This window comes from Triticum urartu, chromosome 3, assembly GCF_003073215.2.
Source record: "Triticum urartu cultivar G1812 chromosome 3, Tu2.1, whole genome shotgun sequence".
Taxonomy (NCBI): domain Eukaryota; kingdom Viridiplantae; phylum Streptophyta; class Magnoliopsida; order Poales; family Poaceae; genus Triticum; species Triticum urartu.
This window is the reverse complement of record NC_053024.1, coordinates 167,079,078-167,087,945: the sequence shown is the minus strand read 5'-3', so window position 1 is coordinate 167,087,945 and position 8,868 is coordinate 167,079,078. Positions and strand designations below refer to the sequence as shown.

General features: G+C 46.4%; 1 long non-coding RNA gene across 6 annotated transcripts; it reads left to right on the top strand.

Annotated features, from left to right (window-relative positions):
• The first annotated feature begins 1,596 nt into the window (after nucleotides 1-1,596).
• Nucleotides 1,597-4,571, top strand: LOC125548226. 6 transcript variants are annotated; one of them, XR_007300949.1, is made up of 4 exons: nucleotides 1,597-1,617; nucleotides 2,488-2,560; nucleotides 3,898-3,970; nucleotides 4,349-4,571. It is a non-coding gene; the product is annotated as an uncharacterized LOC125548226 (long non-coding RNA). The 6 variants fall into 6 exon arrangements; XR_007300952.1 differs by having other exon boundaries at nucleotides 3,799-3,970; XR_007300951.1 differs by having other exon boundaries at nucleotides 3,791-3,970.
• Nucleotides 4,572-8,868: the final 4,297 nt, after the last annotated feature.

Genomic DNA, 8,868 nt, shown 5'->3' with positions numbered 1-8,868 from the left:
AAGCCGCCTGAGGGAGTCCTGGATTAGGGGGTCTCCGGACAACCGGACTATATCCTTTGGCCGGACTATTGGACTATGAAGATACAAGATTGAAGACTTCGTCCCGTGTCTGGATGGGACTCTCCTTGGCGTGGAAGGCAAGCTTGGCAATACAGATATGTAGACCTCCTCCCTTGTAACCGACTCTATGTAACCCTAGCCCCCTCCGGTGTCTATATAAACCGGAGGGTTTAGTCCGTAGGACAACAGACAATCATACCATAGGCTAGCTTCTAGGGTTTAGCCTCTACGATCTCGTGGTAGATCAACTCTTGTAATATTCATATCATCAAGATCAATGAAGCAGGAAGTAGGGTATTACCTCCATCGAGATGGCCCGAACCTGGGTAAACATCGTGTCCCTCACCTCCTATTACCATCCGCCTTGGCGCACAGTTCGGGACCCCCTACCCGAGATCCGCCGGTTTTGACACCGACATTGGTGCTTTCATTGAGAGTTCCACTGTGTTGTCATCATAAGGAGGGATGGCTCGTCTCGTTCTCAAGAACAACATCACCTCTGGGGGAGCCCTGGCTATAGGCCAAACTCTCCAACTAGGCGGCTTCATCATGACCGCCCGCTCGGCCGCTGTGCCGACGATGACTTCTCGGGTCATTGAAAATAGCCTCCACATCGGCTCAAAATTCACCGAGCAGATGGATTCAATGGAGCTCTCCTCTTTGAACGAGCTCTTGGATCGCATCACCGCTCTGGGAGTCGCTACGAACTATGATCGGATTGGGCTTAAACCCGACCAAAGGGAGATTAACTCTCCGCCGGTCACCCATCAGATAGCGGTGGTGGAGGAGCAATGCGGCGATTCTTCCTCTATCCTGAGGATGAAATATGTCCGGATTCCCGAGCTCTCCGAGCCGGATACCCGTCCACGGGAGGACATCTCCCTAACCCTGAACCTAGAATCAGGCTGCATGCCAAACCAGCGGGGCAACATCCCGGAGCCCGAACTTCCAAGATTGGAAACTCTCCCGCCCCTGGGTCTCAGATTGGGTCAAGGTCTGGACTTAAATCCACCCACACACCCAGATATAAACGATATTTCCCACATTAGGTTAGAGCCCCCACTACAACAAAAACCCACCTACAACAATGCATATCTAGCAACGAAAGTTGAGATGCATTGAGTTAAACAAACCTCCCACCTCCCCACGAAGGATAACCACCCTGTATCCACCTCGGTCCAAATATCACACAACCAACACGCAGCCAAGCAGGAAAAAAAGAACCCAATCTCTTATCTCCCCACCACCTCTCTCCCCGATTCACATCTCCCACACGAGCTCCACCACAACGCCATTGCCTCCGCCGCCTCTGATTCGAGGAAACTCCGGTGCTCCCCTTCACCACGCCTCACCAGCTCGTTCCCCCTCTTGTTCTCCTCTGGCCCCGCCCCCAACCCCACCGCCACGACGTCCTCCATGCCTCTGCACGGCGCGACGGATCATTGTTGTAGCTCATGTGCTCAGCCCAGCAATCCCACTTCCACACACGATCGGCTACCGGCTAGGCTCGATGGCGCTGTTCCACCTTGGCTACCACGACTCCGATGTGACGGTTCAGTAAGGCACCTCTCCCCTCTGCTCTTGCCCTGCCGCTACTTTGTGGCATGGCATCTTGCCATGGATAATTCTTTGCCGGCCATTACGACAATGATTAATGCTGCCTTATCACTTGCCTGATCCGCCTTTGTGGGCGCTGGCTTGCACCGACAGCCACACCACTCCATGGTTTGTATTCCTCACTATTCTCATATGTGCACAGAAATACTGCTACCTAGGGGTAATTCAGTTATCTGGGTGTACGCATACAAGTGATTCACCACATGGCTGTATGTGTTGATTCAGGAAAATGTGTGCGTTCTCTTTTTCTAAATAGTTCTATCTTGTGATACATTAGATTTTAATTTTTCATGTAGCTATGTGTGTGGATAATTAATTAATATATCCATGAAGATGATTAGACTGTCAATTGAATAAGTTGATAATATCTCTGGATATCCTAGATGTTAGTTTCTGACTATTTATCAAAACCATTCCTTCTAGTATCATTTAATAGGTGACCACTATTATGTACAACATCATGATTTTTTTCGAGAAAGAAAACAAATATCTTCTTATCGGTGTTATGAAACCTTACTTATTTCCTTGTAATAATCTATGAATAAGCCCCACATGCATCTCTACGTCCTATTATTTCTCTCTATCTTTATTTTATAATCCTTAATTTCATCTCTCCTTGCTAGTTCTGAAATTGACTTCGCATCAGCCAACATTTGTCTGTTTATTCTTTCTCTTAACACGTAAATCCTCAGGTTCAGAATGATGATACTAGCTAGTGCTTATGGTATGACTTATGATCCACAGATTTAGATATGTAAAACATAAATGTTCTTGCAAGTACTTATGAAGCAAATCCATCATTCTTTGCAGTGCCAAAATTTCTTACATATTCATCTTTGGGAGAAAGATCAAGGCATATAGTGGGCTACTTCTGCAAAAGGAGGTAGGTCTGCATGATTCCAGCTGGCTAGTAAACGTGTAGGTGATTTACATGACATTATCTTCAATGTAATTTAAAAACCGAGGTTGAAAAAGTTTGTGTATTCATAATTCAGATTTGTCTTATTCCCAAGCATCTATATAAATTAAAATCATGTGAAAACATACTTGTTATCATTTAATAGAACCACCTGATTTAGCTTTGTGGGAATTATGTTCTCTCAACCTAAAAAGCACGGACACGGGGACGGAAAGACGGGGATACGCATACAAGGACACAGGATACATCATTTTTCAAAAATAGTCGTTCGGGGATACGTGAGTATATAAAAAATAAATAAGAAATATACATAGTCAAAACAGAAAAAACAATGAGAAACTGCTGGGTCTGGATCCCACAGAGGATAGTTCGTGTCTACGAACACCCGGGACTAGGATGTCCTTTGATCTCACCCACGGACGGGTGGCCCCGGGGGTGGCGCTCCCGGATGCCATGCTCCCTAGAAACAAGTAGAAATCATTCAAGCGAGCACAACACGGGGAAGCAATTAGCAGCCTCTCAATTGAAGGAAATCATGTCACAAAGATGAAGAGGTTGAGGAGAGGCTGCTGGCCTTGGGGTTACCTGCTCGAGTGTGGTTGCCTCCGGGAGGAGAAGCTGCTGGGGGGCAGTGGTCGAGTCCAGGTGGCGGTGGCGCGTTCGCTGCTTGTTAGCAGCAGGTCGTTCATTATGTGGCGTGCGTGCGTACGAGAGTTTGTATTGTGCCGAGGCTATTATTGGGCCTCCCGAGTCCCTCAACGTATCCCAGCCGTATCGATGCTTTTTTCTATTTTTTTTAATTCAGGAATCATGGGATGCTGCGGGATACGTGTATCCCAACTTATCCAGGCGTGTCGCCGTATCCCGCTGTACTAGGACATCAAATTGGCAGATTTTGCCGTATCCATGCTTTGTAGCTCTCAACTTCAAGTACTTCTGGAAATTTGAAAATCTCTACATTTATATGTATTGTTTTGAGAACTGCAGATCTTTGTTTGCAATCAAGGAAGCTATATTTGTCGATCTACATAGTTTTTGGCATGTACCTCACTGTATCTCCATTATATTCTTTGTAAGGTGTTTAACTCGTTTAACATAAGGACGCTCTTTTCAAAAGGCCTTCTTTTCTCCGTCTATATAGCATAGTGCTATGGTTGGGACTGTAAAAAGTGATCAAATCATGATATTTCATAGCTCTTTAGAGGTGATGATATATGTTGGATGACGAAACAAGGATATTGTTCTGGTGCTTGCTTCGACTTGGGTGTTCAGAGAAGTGAAACTTTAACTAATCTGTTCAGGGAAGCAACATATTGCATTTAAAGTGAAGCTTCCTCTATGATATGGAGATGCAATCATCCATCTAAAGACAAGGTATGCTCATTTCTCTATTGTGTGAATACAACATGGCTGAGCAACAATTTATTTGCTCATACTTTCTTCAATATTAATGCTTATTGCAGTTCCTGCTTAGCTTGGGAAATCCAAAGAAGAATGGTGCCCTTGCTACACTCCAGAGTACTGACCTATAATATAAAACAAAAAACTATGGGTGTTCACTTGGTACTCCCTCCGGGAGTAACTGTTTCTTGGTTGACATAACCACTAAAACAAAATTATTAGTCATATAGTAAGATTAACTATCACATGTCCTCCAACCTTTATATGTTGCTCTTTTGTTTAAATTTTACTTCCCTGTTAATTGATTTTCTTTGATGGTACCTTGCTATTCTCATTTCTTTGTTGTTGTAGATTGCCAAGATAAATCGATGATGCATGGCTCAGAAGTTGATTACAAGATCGAGAAGGTGGCTACTACTAGATAGTTTCAGATTATGTTTTGGAATGTAATTTTTAGGGTGAATGTTTCAAACACTATGTGTTTAGATGGCTGAGTCGTTCAGTGCAAGGTTGAGAATCAGACTATTACTAGATAGTTTCACATATTGTAATCTGTGTATCATGTTCTTTGTAAAGCAATTGTTGATTTAATATATGTGACCTTTCTCATTGTTATGTTTGTGTCTCCTATGCATTATCAACATTAATGCAATAAGTTCTGGATGCTAATATACAAAATACCATTAATTGTCCAAGCAATACGACAATTCTTCTAGGCATTACAATGGTCATTTTCTAGGCTAGCCACCAACGCATATGAAGTGTTGTTGTGCTCTAGCTCTATATGTTGCTATCTTACAACACTTATTTATGCCGTTTACCAATGCATGTATATATGTTGGTGTAGACCTTTGCAACGCCACCAACGGCAACGCATTTTAATCCGTTGGTGTAGACCTTAGCAACGCTTATATGGACATACGACAACACATTGATGCGTTGCCAAAGGGGGGTTCTTGTTGTAGTGCCAAGAGACAGTACGTCACTATTGGGCCAGATTTGTCCTTGTAATGAACAAGGTCAAGGATTGTCGTGAGGAAGATGCAATTTTGTTCTTTTGCAACAATTGCATGGACAAGGGAATCCTCAATGCCATAATTCGCCGTGACATAGCACACTTCGCTGACTTGGCGGCCATAGTACGGAAGTACTATGTGATGGAAAGTGCCTGGAAAACCCAAACAAAATTTTGGGATAATCCGGCTCTGACAAAACCCCCAGTCCGAACTAAAATGGTGCATCGCATAAGTCGCCTGACTCAATCACAAACAAGCAAAAGCCCACTACAGGGCGTGGAACCGTATTAGAGGGATGGCTTAACGGGCCCTGCAAAATTCATAGTACAGCGGATACCATACCAACACACAGCCTTAGAGCATGTTGGGTACTCCGGCAGGTGGCCAAGAGCGGTGAGGATCTCCTCATTCAAAACACCGCAGAGCACCATCCCGTGGATAACAATATAGTACTGAAAATCTTCGAGACCTTCGCCTCAAATAATAGGCGTAAGAGAGCACTCCACAGCCTTGCCGAAGTCTGCTACATGGCAGCAATAAATCCAAGGAACGACACGGGTATCACCTTCAATGCCAGTGACAAACCTAAATTCTGAACAGCCCGAGCACCAGCCGCCTTGGTCCTTAGTCCAATTGTGGATGGCTTTCGGCTTACTAAAGTGCTCATGGACGGCAGCAGCGAATTAAACCTTATTTATGAGGAGACTTCAAAAAATGGAAATAGACAGAAACCGTATTGAGCAAAGCAGCACAACCTTACGAGGAATCATCCCCAGTCGGGAGGCACGTTGCGCTGGGAAAATCACACTAGGCGTGGTATTCGGCACTCCGTAGAATTACAGGTCCGAAGAAATTACATTCCAAGTGGCCCCGTTCATTAGCGGATACCACGCCCTTCTAGGGCGGGAGGCATTCACGATCTTCCAAACCATACCCCATTATGGGTACATGAAGCTCAAAATACCCGGGCCCCATGGAACCATCACTCTAGCTAGTGATCCATACATAGCACTCTGCGCCGAGAACCAAACAACCGCACTGGCCCTCGAGGCATTATCCGAAGCCCTTGCGGCGGAGGAATTAACTGCGCTGCGCTCCACAGTGGATAGGGACGACGTGATACTCGACAAAAGATCCAAGTCCACCTGTTTTAAACTAGCGGATGAAATAGTCAAATTACAAGTCCATCCAACGGACCCCACAAAAATAGCATCCATCGGGGCACAGTTAAACCCCGCTGTAGACACCGCACTACGGGAGTTCCTGCGCAGGAATTGGGACAAATTTGCCTGGCATCCTTCAGAGATGCCAGGAATCCCACGCAGGCTGGCCAAGCATAGCCTTAACATTCTAAAGGGAATCAAGACGGTCAAGCAGACTCTTCGGTGTTTCTCCGAACCTAAGCGACAAGCCATGGGAGAGGAGCTAGCCAAGTAACCGGAGGCTGGATTCATTAGAGAAATAAAACATCTGGACTAGCTAGCAAACCTGGTAATGGTACCAAAGAAGGACAAATCCTGGCGCCTATGCGTCGACTTCAAGGACCTTAATAAGGCTTGCCCAAAGGATCCCTTCCCCCTCCCTCGCATCGATCAAATTATCGATGCCACCGCAGGACACGACTCATTGTGCTTCCTCGACGCATACTCCAGTTACCACCAAATTAAGATGGCGGAGTCGAATCAAGCCGCAACGACATTTATCACTCTATACGTCCACTTCTGTTTTAACACAATGCCCTTTGGGCTCAAAAACGCCGGCACAACGTATCAACGCATGATTCAGACATGTCTGGAAAAGCAGATCGGCAAAACAGTGGAGGCATACATAGACGATGTGGTCACTAAAACCAAACACGTCGACTCCTTAATAGATGACTTGAGGCTCACATTCGACAATCTCCGAACATACGACATTAAGCTCAATCCGGAAAAATGCGTTTTTGGGTACCCGCCGGAAAGCTCCTGGGCTTCATCGTCTCTAGTAGAGGAATTGAAGCAAATCCGGCTAAAATCTGAGCTCTGTCGCAGTTGGCTATCCCAACTGACCTCAAGCAAATCCAGAAGTTAACTGGATGTGTGGCGGCCTTAAGCCGCTTTATCTCCCGATTAGGAGAAAAGGCACTCCCCCTTTATCGCCTTCTTTGGCGCACCGAACACTTCGAGTGGATGGACGCAGCCACGGCCGGATTGGAAGAAATAAAAGCCATCCTGGCCACCAACCCAATCTCGGCCGCGCCAAATGTCGGCGAACCAATGCTGTTGTATATAGCGGCAACTCACCAAGTTGTAAGCGTAGTGCTCGTCGTCGAATGAGAGACGGACGGACATAAATTCCCACTTCAAAAGCCGGTATATTATGTATCTACTGTCCTCACTCCATGCAAATCACGGTACCCACATTATCAAAAGATAGCATACGCGGTATTCATGGCATCCCGGAAATTACGACACTACTTTCAAGAGTGTTCAATTACGGTGGCCTCAGAAGTACCACTCAACGACATAATAAACAACCGCGATGCCACGGGACGGATTGCCAAATGGGCTATCAAACACCTCCCATTCGACATAACATATATACCACGATGAGCCATTAAGTCGCAAGTACTGGCTGATTTCGTCGTCGAGTGGACAGAAGCCGAACTCCCTAAAGAGTACGGCACGTACTCCAATTGGATCATGCACTTTGACGGCTCTAAAATGCTGGCTGGTCTGGGGGCTGGTGTTGTCCTGACATCCCCCACCAGAGATACAGTCGAATATGTACTCCAAATACTATACATAGACTCCAATAACGCAGCCGAATACGAGGCCCTATTACATGGTCTCTGGATGGCAGTTTCCATGGGCATTCAACGCCTGGAGGAGCGCGGGGAGTCGAACCTCGCAATATCTCAAATAAATGGAGACTTTAATGCCAAGGATCCGAAAATGGTGGCATATCGCAACACCGTCCTCAAAATGTCAGCTCGGTTCAAGGGGCTTGAATTCCACCATGTGGCTCGGGAAAACAATCAGGCGACGGATATCCTCGCCCGTATCGGCGCTAAGCGCGATCCTGTCCAACCTAACATCTTCTTGGAAAGGCTATTTAAGCCATCCGTGGTATGGGAAGGGGACACCGGTAAACATAGTCCGGACCCGGCCACAACACCAGATACCGAACACTCTGACACAATCGAAGGCTCTGCCATCGAAATAACACCTTCAACCCACGTGATAATGGCCGTCATCGCCCCGTGGACAGAACCATTCCTGCACTACCTAACCAGGCATGAACTACCTGAGGACCAAAACGAGGCACACTGTAGAGTGCGGCGATCTAAAGTCTACAAGGTCCACGAGGGAGAGCTTTATAATAAAAGCAGTATCGGAGTCCTTCAAAGGTGCATCTCCGAAGAGGAGGGGCGGAAGCTTTTGGCAGAAATCCATGCTGGACTCGGCGGTCACCATGCCGCAGCCCGGGCCCTTGTAAGCAAGGCCTTCTGTACAGGTTTCTATTGGCCGACGGCCTGAGAAGATGCACATGATCTGGTCCAACGTTGCGTCGGTTGCCAGCTTTTTGCAAACCGAAGCCATATGCCACCTACCGCTCTCCAAACAATCGCCATTACTTGGCCCTTTGCGGTCTGGGGGCTTGATATGGTCAGACCCCTCAAAGGGGGAACCCATAAGAAAAAATACTTGCTGGTCATGGTCCATAAATTCACCAAATGGATAGAAGCCAAACCCGTTAAAATGGCTGAATCCAGACCGGTGATAGACTTCATATCTGGGGTTGTACACCATTATGGCATCCCCCATAGCATCATCACTGACAACGGCACGAACTTTACAGCCGGCGAGGTAAAAC